We start from the raw sequence: 15,868 nt of genomic DNA, 5'->3' as shown, positions 1-15,868 counted from the left end.
TCATCGACACCCTCCTCCCTTTCATGATCGAGCTCTTCAATAACATTCTCCAATCAGCTACTGCTCCCGAATCCTTCTCCGAGGCGCTAATTACAGTCATCCCCAAAGAAGGCAAAGACCCTAAACTATGCGCATCCTATCGCCCTATTTCTCTCCTAAACATGGACGCCAAAATCTATGCGAGAGTCCTCACCGCACGGTTAGAGTCGCATACGCCAGCCATGATCCACAACGATCAGGTGGGATTCATCCTTGGAAGACAGGGAGTGGACTCTACTCGCAAGACCCTCCATCTTATACATGAAGCCAAGAAAATGATGAACAGACCTGTACTATTCTCAATCGACGCTGAGAAGGCGTTCGACAGAGTCGAATGGCACATCCTTGAAGCCACGCTGAGGAAAATAGGCCTAGGCCCTGCCCTCAGACGAGGAATTAAAACTGTTTACACCTCGCCATGAGCATCTGTCTCGGTGAACTCCCAGTACTCACGCTGGTTCCCCCTGACCAGAGGAACGAAACAGGAATGCCCCCTCTATGCAATACTATTTGCACTATCACTGGAACCACTGGCACAGAAGATCAGAATGAGTGACGGCATCGAGGGACTACGCGTGAGCGGCCGCGAATATAAGCTGGCCCTGTACGCAGATGACATCCTGCTCCATGTGCAGAATCCAATGACGTCAGTCCCCCAGGCAACTCATCTTGTAGAAGAATACGGAGCACTATCAGGCTTCAAAATGAACAAAACCAAATCCATCCTCTTCCCACTGCACGAACCTTCACCAGACCAACGAATAGAATTACAGCGATTGGGACTCATCATTGGCGGCCCGACATTAAGATACCTAGGTGTTAACTTGATGAGAGACGTTGCGGATATATACGAAGCCAACCTCCCCCAACTTCTCGCTGCCCTCAACGCAGATCTCGCAAAGTGGCAACCTCTCACAATTTCATGGATGGGACGCCTGATCACCGTAAAGATGGTTAGTCTCCCACACTTCTTATAACCCTTTCAGGTACTCCCAGTGACAGTCCCAGAACACTTCTTCAAACAAGTGAGAAGAGCAATAACTAGATTCCTATGGGCGGGAAAGAAACCCAGAATACCCTACGAAACTCTAACATAATCCAAGGACCAAGGAGAAGTTGCTCTCCCCGATATTGAGCGATATTATCAGGCGGCCCAATTAAGAATCCTCATCCCTCATCTTTGGGACAGGAAGGACCTGCAATGGGTTCAATTGGACAACGATAACCTAACCCCGGCAACCCTTGCAGAATGGATATGGGTCTCCTGGCCACAGCTCACGAGAAGACTGCACAATCACCCAATATTGGGGACAATATGGAGTATATGGAGGGAAGGAAAGGAAATGGTAGGCGTGACCACATGGCCCTTCCCCTGAGCCACCTCTGGGCCCCAGGATATCGAATTTGGTTCGACACAGGACTTGAAAGAGTGGGTCAGTTATGGAGAATAGACAAATTCATACCAATCATAGAATTAGAAGAAGCCCTCCAGATACACCCCATACCGATCTTCTTATACTTGCGCCTGAAAAGCGTCCTGTCCAAAAAGGAATGGAAAGATAAGACACGAAGAGAGCTAACGCCCTTTGAAACAATCCTAGACACAACCACCACAAACAAAGGCCTGATAGCACGCATGTATAGCGCCCTAATATGCACTGACCAAGCCCCAACCCTCTGTCTAAAATAAAAATGGGAAAAAGATTTTGGCAGAGAATTTGATCAGCAGACGTGGAACACGATTTGCAGCACCATCCCGGATATCAATCGCTTCACAATACAAACTACACGCAATAAAGCTACTCCACAAATGGCAGTACGACCCTCTCAGACTTTCAAAAATGTACCAGACCAACAGTCCAAAATGCTGGAGACAATGTGGAATGGAAGCTAACTACTGGCACATGTGGTTGGACTGTCCCAAAGTCTGCACATACTGGAACAAAGTCCTAGGATGGATTAAACAGATAGGCAGCATCGAGAGGAAGTCATCCCCCTCCTGATGCTGTTTGGCCTAGAAGAAGAAGAAGAGGAGCTCACCAGGATTAAAGGGTTGGTGTCACTGCTGCTGTTAGCCGCTAGAGCATGCCTGGTCATCAAATGGAAGTCCTCACACCTCCCAGTAAAAAAAGAATGGATCCAAATCACCAGGAATATCCACACAATGGTGAAAATCACGGCAGCCCTTCATGATAAGGTGGCGCGACACAAAGAAATATGGAGCGACTTTGCCAATCAACATATTGTAAATGAATAACCAAATGATCTGAAAAGCACCGACAGGCATAAGCAACATCCCCGGACGAGAACTGAACAACACCAGACATGTTTCAAGAAACCAAGCCTGCCACGAGCCTAAGCATAAATGAATCACAGGAGAACTAAGCCCCACTCTATGTTAAGCATGAACTAAGCTCTTGCCGACGAACTGGTAGAAACGAAAATGCCGTCGGGGGGGGGGGAGGGACGGAATACAGCACCCAAACTCGGAAGGGGTGGGGAGGATAGTAATAGTCGAATGTACAGCATCTATCCCATCAAAATGTTATACTGATGCACCAATGTGAATTTAACATGCATGTAACTATCTGTACTCCCCATATGTTATAAAACTAATATAACTTAAATTAAAAAAAACATATTAGAAACGTGCACTTTCTCTTTTCTTTCTTTTCCATTTAAACAGACTGAGCCACAGCAACGCGTGGCCGGGGACAGCTAGTATGAAATAAATAGATTGAAGAGCTGAGGTGCCAATCGGCAGCACTGTTTGAGCCCTTTGTTGGTGTTGATTTCTTTTGTACAGAGGCCCAATCTATCTAATCTGATGTTTATTGATATGTCTGAGTAAAGGTCTTGGATGACTTCTGTGATTTCATCAGGGCAGCCCCAGCTCTTTCGTTTTGTCCAGAATTTTGTGTGATTAACAGTGTCAAAGGCCTGTGAAAGATCTATACAGGCCATGTAGAGCTTCTTGTCCTTCCCTCTTTCAACTTGGGACTTCAAAAGGTTAATAATGAAGATGTTAAGTGACGTACCCACTTCCTTGCTGAAACCTCCTTGCCATGCATCCCTATGTCCCGATTCAATGGACCACTTGGCCAAGTTCTTCAAGACTAATGATGCAAACACCTTTCCTGCAATGTCCAGCAGTGCTATTGGACGGCAATTGCTTGGTTAGAATGTAGGGCCTTTTTAATATATTGGGATAACCACAGACGTTCTCCATGTAGTTGCTATTTGGAAGGCACTCATTATGTGTTTGAACAAGGTCATCATAATGATTGACCACTGTATTGGGTTCTATTTCAGTAAGGGGTACGTCATCCCATAGGGGCCTGGGGCTCTGGAGCCGTTCACTTTTAGCATGGTATCTTGAACATCAGCAAGACTGATGTCTAATTGGTTCCACGTTATACATTTAATTTGCATGTTTGATGGGGTCGTCTTGTTAGGGTTGTAAGATTTCACAAAGTATTTGATCCATATATCCACTGGTATTGGGTTTATCAATAAGGCATCCTGCGATGCATTCAGAGCGTTGATCATGGACCAGGTTTCAGCCATGTTTTTTGATCTTACATTCACCAGCATTGCCTGTGCTTCCTGGAGTAGTAATTGTTTTTTGTAAATCTTCCATCAGATATGGTATTTCTATTTCAGTTTGTGAATCTGTTGTTTTGAGTCAGGCGTGGGATGTTTCTTCAGGACACCTATGGAGCTGATTAATTCCTTTTTCTTAGTGTGAATGATTTGATCAAAAACATGGCACCTGCGGGTCCTGGGCTTGTTCCCACTCACTTTTTTGTTCTTAAAAATGTTCAATAAATGTGAGCAATCAATTGGTTGTCCATCTTGTTGTTTTTTAGGGATATTGCCCTCTTCAGGTTATCTTGGAGGGCTGGTATGTTCTCCAATCTTATCCTCAGCCTATTTCTGCCAGAGACAATTTCAGGGTTGCCCAAGTGATAGGATCCTTCCCTATGCCCAGCGATCAGCCAGTTCGTGGAAAGAAGATTATGGTTCTTGTTGTTTTTTCCTTGATCCATAGGGATTCTATTACCATGATCATATTATGAGAGACACACATATAATCTATAATTTGTGCTCCTATGTTGCCTTTCGAGGTTGCATGGCCTGGTATATCACCATAGGTGTTTCCATTTAATATCAATATACCTCTTGCGGTTATAGTGCTTCTCCAGCGTTGCCCCCTTAATCTGCATTCTGTTGTTAGTAGATGATCGTCTTCAAGTTCTTTACCATTTTTATCAAAACATTGACAATTTTGGCCCCCTCCCAAAATAAGGTAAAGGTCAGTCAATGTTTCTCTTTGTTTATCTATGATGTCCGCTACCTGGTCTGGGAAATCCTGCAGGTCCCACCTTCTACAGGATTATAAGGGAAACAAATCTTATATGATTTTTCATGTTCACTGGGTAGTTTGCCTACTAATAGATGGATATAGGGGCTTGGATTTTGCTCTTCTAGAAGTTAAAATTTGAGCCGGTTACTAATGGCTATAATGAGACCCGACATTGGATGGCCTCGGTCTCCTTTAACTGCTAGGTTTAGGTAGATAGTATAGCCTTCCAAAGTTGTGGTGTCACTGTACAGGAGGGCAGAGCGACCTCTGACAGGCCCATGGGATCAGAGCTCACCCTCAAGTACTTTTAAAATGAGATAGCTGCACCTTGAGGAGGATGGGGTGCAGGATTATCTTACTCCAACACAAATCAATAAGGACAAGTCAATGGTTTGGCAAAGGGAAGTCCGTTTAATGACAAGTACAAAATATGGGGAAACAAATGGAAATCAACAGTGATGTGATCGCCTGTCTCGCTTCAACTCACGAATTCTTCATTCAGACAGCAATAGTTATAGTACATTCTCATCATCACTGACGTTTAACACTCAAAGTTTGTCATGCAATTCTATTGGTCAGGAAAGGTAACTTAAGTATAGGTGCTATATCTGTATATGGTAACAGAGTGTGAGGATTGGATAACTCTTATCGGGTGGGCGTCTACGCCCATTCCTCTACATCACACATGATAGATGTCACTACAAGTACAACGTCTTATTGGTTCTACTAGCTATAAGACCCTAGATATTTGCTCCATTGTGATTGGGTAGGTTAAACCCTTAGACATAAATCTCCACTTTAATTAGCAGCATGCAGAATGGACACCCAGGTGCATTGTGCCCCAGGATTCACCCTGCCTCCCTTCCACCAATCAGTACCTTAGAGCTATTTGTCAATTAGTTGGCTGTGGATGGCCTCGAAACTGTAGTTTCTTATCAGGAAAAGTTATGGCATCCTCGGGTTCTGGGTGACATCAGAGGTTGGTACCTCTTCGCGCTTGGCTGGTCACGTGTTTGTTCACTGTGAATCTGCTTCATTTTCCTTCTTTTCGTGTATTTGATTCTTTCTTGGCCTCGCCACCTCCCTGGGGCCTCCTTATCTCGACCTTCACGGGCTGGCTGCTATGCTCTGAAGTTTCGATTCTTCGAAGTTGCCGCTCTCCTCCCTTCTTGGAGTTGACCCCGAATTCCCAGGTGTCATGATGCCTATCTCTAAGGAGCCAGGCCGGGCCCAGCAACCCCAGAGGCAGACATCATTTTCCCCAGGGAAGTCTCAGCGGGCCCAAGTCGGGGCCCTTTGGACTCAGTCCTGGCGCCTTAGGCGCCAGGCTCATAGCGGACCCCAGTCCTGGCGCCTTAGGCGCCAGGCTCATAGAAGAGGATATGTGTTTAAGTGCTTGGGTGCACACTTACCTGATGCAGACCTTGCTGCTTCATCCAGGCCCTCTTGAGGCCTGAATGGGACTACTTAACCTGTAGGACTACTTCACCACCCGGGTGTGGTCGGGGAAGGATACATACCTGATTGGTGGAAGGATACATACCAGGAACTTCTTCCAAGGCTATTTAAACCCCACCCGAACAGCCACACATGCTTCGCGTTGTTCTGCACCTAGCAGCTGGACGCTCACCGTGTCAGCTCCTGCATCCTGACTTCAGCCACGCCTGCCAGCACCCTGGAACACCTGCAAGGGGAGAAAGGAAGAGAATAGGAGAAGAAAAGCCCTTACCTGCTAAATCTGCATCCCGGAGTCATTTCTCCAACGGCCCTGAAAAGGAAGACATCATTTTAAAGGCATTTCGTTTCGATCGCTGCAGCGCTGCATTTTACTCACCTTTGCAAGGCGCTTCCATCTTCAGCAGCGATCTTCCGGATTCAGCTACGCCCCGGCGCCTAGAGGAAAAAAGACAAGAACAAAGGTGAGAGGGAGAAAAGGAATAAGGAAAGCTCAGTTTCCTTTTAAGTCTTACCTGTTGGATTATTCCCACTGCATTTCGGGTCCTGCCGCTTCCTGGCATCTCCGGACCCCGGCCCCTATGGGGAAAAAAGACAAAGACATTGAATGAGCGAATGCAAAGACATTACCTGAGTGCTCATCCAGAACTGTTTCACTTCGGGTTGGCGCCATATCTCCGGCACTCCGAACCCCGGCCCCTAAGGGGAAAAAGACATAAGCATTAGCGCTTGCTGCAATTAGACAACGAACATTATTATTAAGCTTGAACTTTTGAACAGAACTTTTACAGCGCCTTACCTGACAGTCAAGCTTACCTGAACTCCCATCAATCCTCAATCCAGTGAAGTAACTGGGTTTCAACGCGCCCCTGCATCAGAAGCAGGATGGAGAGCTCATCCTTCCAAACCCTAAGGAGGGTAACCAACGAGCCAGGGAAGCCAGAATAGAGGGGCCCTTCCTGTCCATCTTCAGAGTTCTGCGCCTTCGACGCCGCGCCTCCGTGGGAACCAGGTGAGCGTTACACCAGGCATGTGCTGCTTTGTGCTCAGTTTCGATTCTGCTCTTTCCTTCTGGAATATGAATCCTGGCCTGGTTGGCCCCTTGCAGCCTGGGCTTAATTCTGCTTTCACAAAATGGAGTCACACTTGTATAATGTGCTTCATTGAGGTAGATATATAATTGGCGCTTGCCACTCTTTTCTTCTACTAAGCATTGCAAGCAGTGCCGTTTTCTTGGCTTCTTGCGTTCCAAGCCTTTTTACAGGCATTTAGTCAGTTGCGTATTTTCATCCTTCCTTCATGGTTACGTTCTTCATGCTGCAACGTTGTTTCTTCTTTTAAGTCTGTCGTACCATTAGTCATAACTTTTTGTCTTGTGTGTCATCCATTGGCTGTCGTTTTGTTCATCTGTGCGTCTGTCCGGGCCCGTATGTCATCATCACTCGTCTTCCATTAAGGCTCTATGGGTCACTTTGGGGACAGTCTGCAAGTAGTCTTCATTTCGTGTTAACTGCTGGTACGGTTGTCTCAGTGGGTACCGGGCTGCCCAAGGTTGTCTGGTTATAAGCACTGCAACAGGTATTGCTCTTCTGATGGACACTGGGCAGAGTCCTAGAGCTGCTCTCTGTTGGTTCATTTGTTCCTCATACGTCACATACCTTGGCGAGTATGTTCCTGGAACCTCAAAATGGGGGGCTGGGGTGCAGGCCATGTCTGGGACCTCCTCTACACTCCCCCCTCTGGTCGGTTCATCGACCACTTCTGCTTCCTCCTTTGGATTCGTCTTACTTGGTTCTTCTGCATCTTGTACATCATCTTCTGGGTTTGTACATGATGGTGTGAACGTGTGTTTCTTTGGAGTCCATATTTTTATTACTCCCTTCAAACTTCCTGCTGTTTTTACATGTTCATCTTTGTTCCAGGTCATTAGCTGGCATTGTCCATTTGGGCTGCAGTAGATCCACTTTCCTTCATATTTTCTTTGTTTTCTGCGATACACAAACTTTGTTCCTTCTGGCGTAAATTCACTGACCTTCACAAAGTCTCTTATTTCTACATCAGTCAGGTCTCTGGGCTTCCATCCTGGTTTAACATTGATCATGATCTTCATCCCAATGGCTTTTTTTGCAGTTTTCTGGCATTGTGTGATGATTATCTTGATAACACAAAATCCTAGTAGTATCATCAATAGCAGGGCTCCCAGAAACTTGAATATGTCCGCCGTCCATTGTGGGACCCATGAGAATAATGCTCCAAACCAGCTGTCATCATCTACTTCGTCAGTTTCATCAATCATCTGGTTCTGTAGGTTTGTCAGCATACTTATGGCTTCTGTTAAGCTTCCATTTTCTTCATCATGCGAAGGTATAAATGTGCAACATGATTCTCCGATTTTTGCGCAAACACCTCCATCCTTCGGTGTGTTCATGTCAAGTACATATCTGTTCAGGAGGGTCATCAATCGGATTGCTCTTAGTTCTTCTATGATCGCGTTGAATCCTTTTATGGTAGTGTTGATGGTCTGCAATAACTCCCATCTGGTTATCTGCAACCATTTAGTATTTACTCCAACTTGGATGTGTGGTATGAAAATCGTTGTGAATACTGATTAGGTGAGGCTAAAAAGCCTGTGTTCATATGGGATTGCATGAAATGCTTCTTCTGATTTGGCAGAAAAGTAATTCTCTCTCTTTATTCAGGATAGCAGTTCCACAGACCTCCTCTTCCTTAGGTGAGCATCTGCTTTCGGGAAACTGTCAATATTCAGGTCACTTTTTGGGATCACTAGTGCAGGGACGTGGACGTTCACTATTATGCAGATGCCTCCCTAGTCTCTTGGCAGTCTGATGTATGCTTTGGATCCACACGCCGAGTAATGATCCATAATTACTGCGGTTCCAAGTACCATTCGTAGAGCGTCGAAGACTCGTCCACAGTTCTGATTCTCTACCATCTTCCTTGTGCCATTATTTCTGAAACAGAACTTTGGGTTTTCTAGTGGCACTATCTGCAAGGGTCCTCCCCTGTCTTTGACCCTTGTGAGTAGTTTTGCAAGTTTTGGCCATAATGGCTTGCATCCGTTCCAGACTATGTTTATGGTAGGTTCGTATTGACCAATGACCATCCAGGCTCTGCAGATCACTACTCCTTTCTCCCATCCGTTTGGTGAAAGTACTATCCCCCAAATCTGCTTTTGGCCTCTGTTCTTCCAATTCCGAGCCTCCTCTGGAGTTTTTCCTGGGAAATTTAGCTTCTGATTCACTTCCCATCTAATTTCAGCCCCTTTTACTCCAGGGTTCTCGTACCTGATTACATGATTCTTAGTATGAGCTCTGTTTCTGTCTTTATGTCTTGAACATAATCGTCCTCGTCAGGATCAGTTGCTTCAGTTGCCCATTTCAGGGAGGCATCACTGCCCATGAACTGGCCCCTGGTCTTGCACATTGCTACGTGCGACATACAGTGTGCTGTCTGGACAGCAATTTCTACAGCCACAAAAATCTTGGATTTTCCCATGCTGTACGGTAGAAGTGCACAGACGAAGCATTCTCCTTCTGATTTTCTTCTTCCTACCTCCTTCATGTGTTGGTATCAAATGTTGTTTCCTAGATGTGCTGTGCTGTCCAGGTAATCGTTCAGTTCACTGCTATCTTCGTGTGGGCTTCTCTTGATGCTTAGTGTCTTTCTGTAGTTAGCTATAACTACATCTCTAAACGCGTCTGTGTGACTTTTCCTTGCTGGAGGACTCTTGGGCATTCTGGTCGGTGAAGCAGGTTTCTTAATCTGCATCGATGTGCTAAGAGGCAGTTTTGCATTTCTCTTCCTCTCCTCTTGTATTCTTTCGTAGAGTGCCTTTACCAACCATCCATCTGACATCAGCCGAACGTAAGGCCACATCGTGGGCCTGGTGCTTGTTATTTATGTTGGAACTGGTGTGCTTATCACTACAGTCTTTGTGGTTCTATTTTCCAATTCCTCATGTAGTTTCCTTGCTCTAGCTATAAACGGGAATAAATGATCTATCAACATTTGCGTCCTTGCAGTGAATTCTCCCGTGGCTGCTTCTGTCTTCTTGAGAGCTTTTGCTATTTCTTTTTTAGTTGGCCTTTCACTTGATTCTTTTCGGTCACCTTTACTATTTCCTGGGACTGGTTGTTCGGCAGGCAGTCTCGTACCTTCTGTTGTCTTTGTTCGTGGTTCTGTAGCCATTGACAGTTGCCCTTGTTCATGTGCATTCAGTGTGTGTGTGCGTGTAGTGGTCAGTGCTACGTTTTCATTCATTCCGCGCTAACCCTGTCTCCAGCTTTTCTCTTCATTCGTCACCTCAAGTGTGTATGAATCACTACTAATTACATTCAATTTTAGTTCGTTTACCTTACCATCAGATTTTCTTAGAACCAGAATAACTATATAGGGTCTGGGTGCTTTTGAGGGACCCATGAGTGCATTATCTCGTGGGTGCACTGAAACTGGAACGCTTTGTGCGCCAATAAAGAATGCAGTTCTGATTGTTAATGACAGAAAAACAATGATAATCACTATGTATATATTCACATAATCGAGCGGTATGAAAGTTGCCAGCATTTCCTTCCAGGGAAGCGGGGGCGCCCCTCTGTTTGTGGGAGGAACAGGTTACTGTTCTGGGCCCCCATTTCAATCATATCAACTGTTAAAGTTCTATTCTTTTCACTTGCTCCATTATTGTCTCTCAGAAAGTTTGTATCATAAAGTGTCTTGTGCTTCCTACGTGTCCCCCCTCTTGCGGGTGACAATTGTCTCTTGTTACGGGATACAGTTCCCTTGCTAGACTATGGAAAAAGATTAGACTAACACCTTTGGTGCGGCACGTTCATTATGCATATTCAAAATAGGTCAATTCCCAGTCCACCCCCCTAATCTGCTTCAGTCCTGAGGACATACTGGATACTGTTCACTGCGAAGAAACGGAAAAATGGCAATCAATCAAAATCAAAGTCAAAAATAAAAAAATAAAAATAAGAAGACAAGACGGTGAAGTTCTCGTCTCTGCTCCCTCGATCTGTCCGTGGCGGAAAGTTGGAGTGCTTTGGCTCTGTCTCCTGGATCTGTCCTTCAGCGGAAAGATGAAGAGCTGCCTTGGCTTTCTCGATCTGTCCCTCTCTGGAAGGTTTCACTAGAATCTCCTCATGTAGTCTCTCTGAAAGTTAGACAGCTCCACTTGCAGCATTATGCCTAGAGGAGAGTTCCCATATGCACGACATTAGCTGGATCTCTGATGAAGGTGATGACGTCAACCTCTGCAAGTCTCCCCACCATTTCTAGAAAGTCAGTGACTAGACGAAACAGGACGTTATGCACCAGTCAGCTGTCCTCGGGAGACAGGGACATTTGTGCTGCTTTGCTGGGCTCTGGATCACAGGCCTTTCTTTTGATGTGAACAGTCTCTGCACTTTCCTGCTGCGTGGATTGCGACCATGTAGTTTAGTTTGACCCACAGCTGGTTCAAATGTTCAGTGTTTCTTGGATCTCTAATGTATGTAAGTGTGTGAGTGGTTCTGCCGACAAGTGCTGGGCATTCCTCTATGATGCAAAAGACAATTGTATAAGTGAGTTAATCTATGATCACCTATGGTGGAAGCATTTGTGTCCCTATCACTGTATTCGGGTAGCACAGCGAAGGCTTCTGTGATGACAGTCAGCAGCTGCCGGATTACTTTCTTGTTGGCAGGGTCTTGAACAAAGTCTATGACACAGTTTACTCTTCGATTATCCCACACTTGCTTCCCACAGTGTATTCGTTTTGAAGGTTGGACCTTAAAGAAAAGTGCAATGGGATCTCATTGAAAGCTGACCACGCAAGAGATTAAGTCTACAAGAAGACTAATACGATTGTGCATTTAATTGAATGTTGTGTACATTTTACCCCTGAAGAATTTCCTTGTCAATAGTGTGTAAGTGTGCAAGGAATGAAACATGTCGGGTATGGTATGGATGTGGTATGAAAGTAAGCATGAGTTTTATGAAGAATAAGTGAAAGGTTTTTACGGACTGGGTTGCTTGTCTCGATGATAGGGGTGAGCATCTTGTAGATCCAGGTTAAGAGATGAATTTTGTTAATTGTTAAATGGTCAACTGTCACATGAGATTAAATGTACACAACGATATTGTATGGCAATGGTGCAGATATTGTGATTTGACATACTATCTGAAAAACTCTTTTTTAAAAAAGATTAAAAAATTGGAACTGTGAAGAAGAAAAGATAAAAGAAAAAAAGTTTTTCACTGTCGAAATATGAAAAATAAAATACTATTTTTTGATACAATGTGGTGTAGTATGAGAAATTAATGGCTACTAACCTCATACAGTAAGGTTTAACCAAATATGGACTTGGGGAAGCAAGGGACTGAGTGAACATTGTGTATTGTTTAACAGGTTACTCTCCCTACATGTGACAGATATGATATTACTACTAACTGGAAGTAGGTGAGTACATCCCTTGTGTGATTTCTGCTGGGAGATACCATAAGTTCTGCAAAACAAAGTCTTGGTGTTGGTTGCTTCAGGACACTCTGTTAAGCTCTTAAAAGAAAAGTCCTTGCTCACAGTCTATCAGAGTCTTGTTTTCCAACAATGCTTGGGTGTGGCCTGGTTCAAACGTTTGTATTATCAATGTGTTGTGGTTTAGATGTGCAATTCTCTTCTTCACCCTCCAACTATGATGCACAGAGTGTCCGTATTATGTCCTTATTCCCCTTTTTTTCTTAGAGGAAATATCCAGTTTAAGCCACAACTTGCAAAGGAGTTCTTTTGTCTTGGCTTTTGCTGCTTATGCGTCCTTCCTCGTCATGGATCTTGTCTTCATTTGCTGAGGTTCTTCCCCGTTGTTTGTGATTTCTTCGCGGTGGGGTGCAGCTAGAGGGATCTCTCCGATATAGGGTTTAATGTCATTCAGAAAGATCCATGCTCTCCGGCCTTGCAGTTTGACAGCTGAAGGAGTGCAGTCCTCTATGATAAAAGGGCCGTTGAATCTTGGCTCGTCCCACCTTTTCCTTGTGTGGTTTCTTACCAACACGGCATCTCCAGGGAAGATGAGAGGTACACGTAGACCTTGAGCTGCATCTGCCTCAGCATCTCCTGCTGTGTTTTGTGCTGCGCTGCACCCTTTTCGTTATCGCTGCAGTTGGTCTGAAATTACAGATAGGCCTGATGTTATGCAGTTCAGGTATTCCTGCAGCTCAGTTCCCAAGACCTCTCGGGTTGACTGGGCATCACATTTAGCTCTGTCTCAAAGGGTAAGGGGGGTCCTCATTCCCCATCCAGTGACTATGTCGTGCGTCGTAAGATGAAGGTCGGAGCCTGGTTGGTTCTGAAGAGCATACAATGCCAATGGTAGACAGTGCAACCATCCCCTCTTTAGAATAAGCTTCAACTTGGCTATCCTTTCCTTTAACAAGCCATTGAGCTTCTCACAAATACCATTACCTTCCGGATGATACACCAATGAGACCTTGTGCTTTATACCAAGCAGCAAGCTGATCTGCTCAAAGACTGCGTTAACAAAATGAGCCCCGTTTTCTGATCTCATCACCTCACACACCCCCCATCTGGGGAACACTTCCCTCACCAGGAATTTGGCAGCACAGGTTTAGTCTGGGTGTGTAGTGTACAGGGACCTGCTTCTATCCATCTAAAGAATGGACACACCACTACAATTAAGTACCTGTACCCGTTAGACACTTGAATCATGTCTACGTTGTCGATATGTAAGTGCTGAAAAGGCCCATTTGGCCTGGGGATGACTCCTACCACTACTTTTAATGTGTGCCCAGCGGTGAATTGCTGGCAGATTATGCAATTCACAATAAAGAATGCAACATGCTCTGCTAAATTCGGTATAAACCGGTCTTCTGCGAGCGTTGCAGCTAGATTTTCTTTTGGCATGTGAATTGGGTAATCCAACTGTTCCAATGCTATTTTTAGTAGGGCTACAGGCATTACTGGTTTACCAGTGCTGTCAGGCCAGCACAAGCCATCAGAGGGGTTTAAAGAACACCCTCGACGCTTCCATAGGTTCTTTTCATCCTGAGGCGCCCCTCCTTGGAGCTCCATCAGTTGAGTCTGCCCCATATTGCTAAAGGCCTCTGGCGTGGCTCGTGCTACCATCATACGTTCATAGGTGCGTGCCACTTCTACTTCCATGATCGTCTCACTTTTGGAGGCCATACGCTTGGCTTCCGTGTCTGCTGCATGGTTTCCGCGTGACACGAAATCTGTCCCTTTGGTGTGGGCGGCGGATTTCATGACCGCTATGCCCACTGGGAGTTGTAGTGCCTTTATCAGCCTGTCCAATAAGGCTGCATGCTGCACTGGCGTGCAGTCCGCTCGGAGGTAGCCCCTCCTTTTCCAGCGCGCTAGTCCTGCGTGCACAGTGGACATCACATAGGCAGAGTCACTGTATACCGTTACTTCCTGGTCTGCATGATTCTCAATGGCGAGTATCACTGCCAATATTTCTGCAGCCTGTGCTGAATAATGAGATGGTATTAGTGCACTGATGAGTTCTCAAAATTCTCTGTTTGCTGTGTGTTTCATTACGACAACGCCTGTATATCTTTGACCGTTTTCTTGCTCGATTCTTGAAGAACCATCAATGAACACAATCTCACCACCCTCCAGGGCATTTTCTTTTACCCTGGGGAGTTCATCATAGAATTCATTGTAGTTTGCACAGTTATGTATCGACTCTCCTTCAGTAACTGGCTCAGCTATGAACGTGGCTAGGTTTACTGTTTTACATCAAACTATTTTGATCGATGGATTAGATATGATCACTTTATAAACAGAAGCTCTCTGAGATGTCAATGTGCCTTTTGGCTTCTCTAAGATGGCAAATAATGAGTGGTCAACGAATAACGTCATGGAGCATCCCATTACTATGGTTGTTGCCTTCTCTGTGGTGAACGCTGCGGCAGCTAAGCTTTGTTCGCATGGGAACTGGCCTATCATTACTGGGTCCAGATTCCCACTGTAATACGCCAGGGGCTTGTACCCCAACGAGGTTATTTGGGTGAGTACTGCCATCATAACGCTGCCATTCGTGTGCGAGAACAGGTAGAATTCCTCTGCATAATTAGGAATCCTGAGAACTCTACCCATACAAATTGCTCTCTTGAGTTCTGTAAGCCCCTTTTCCATTGCCTCGGTCCATTCAATTTTTTCCTTTGTCACCTGGGCCTTCTTTAGAGCCTGGAGCAAGGGCTTGGTATAAGTGCTGTAGTCGAAAACCCATGCTCTAACATAGTTGCACAGGCCTAAGAAGCTCCGCATTTGCTTTATCGTGAGCGGCTTCAACAGGTATTGCTCTTCTGATGGGCACTGGGCAGAGTCCTAGAGCTGTTTTCTGTTCGTTCATTTGTTCCTCATACCTCACACACCTTGGCGAGTATGTTCCTGGTACCTCAAAATGGGGGGCTGGGGTGCAGGCCATGTCTGGGACCTCCTCTACTCTTCAACCAAGTAGATTACATCATGGTCCCCTGCCATTGAATCTTCGTTGTTAAACAGGTAAGAGAACCCCCTTGTATTACAGCTGGCCAATTTAAGCTTCTTCTTCTCTGAGGTGAGATGGCATTATGGCTTACCTATTTTTTTGCTAGCAGCCTCATGAGCCATTTCCAGTTCTCCTCACCTCCTTTGTTGTAATTCGACCTTTTCTCCCTCCTGGTATGGTTAGGACTTTTTCGGTCCTGTCTAGACATTGAGGCCCTGGTATTAGAGCCAGTGCCTAGCCGCTTCTTCTGTCCTCACCTTTTCGCTCTATGCTTCTTGATTGTTCGTGTTTTGATCTGGGTGGCAGTTCCATCGTTGAACTTGGTTGATTGTGCTCCCTGAGGGTCCTGAAATCAAATCCCATTGGTCTGAGACTACACACCTCATTGAGTAATAGCTGTGCTATCAGTGTCGATCCTAGGTGGAGGATGACCCTATCCGTCTGTTCTTCATCTAAGAATTTGATTATAAGAATATTG

This window comes from Ambystoma mexicanum, chromosome 10 (genome assembly GCF_040938575.1).
Source record: "Ambystoma mexicanum isolate Mex_15411 chromosome 10, UKY_AmexF1_1, whole genome shotgun sequence".
In the NCBI taxonomy this organism is placed as follows: Eukaryota; Metazoa; Chordata; class Amphibia; order Caudata; family Ambystomatidae; genus Ambystoma; species Ambystoma mexicanum.
This window is presented reverse-complemented; position numbering follows the sequence as displayed.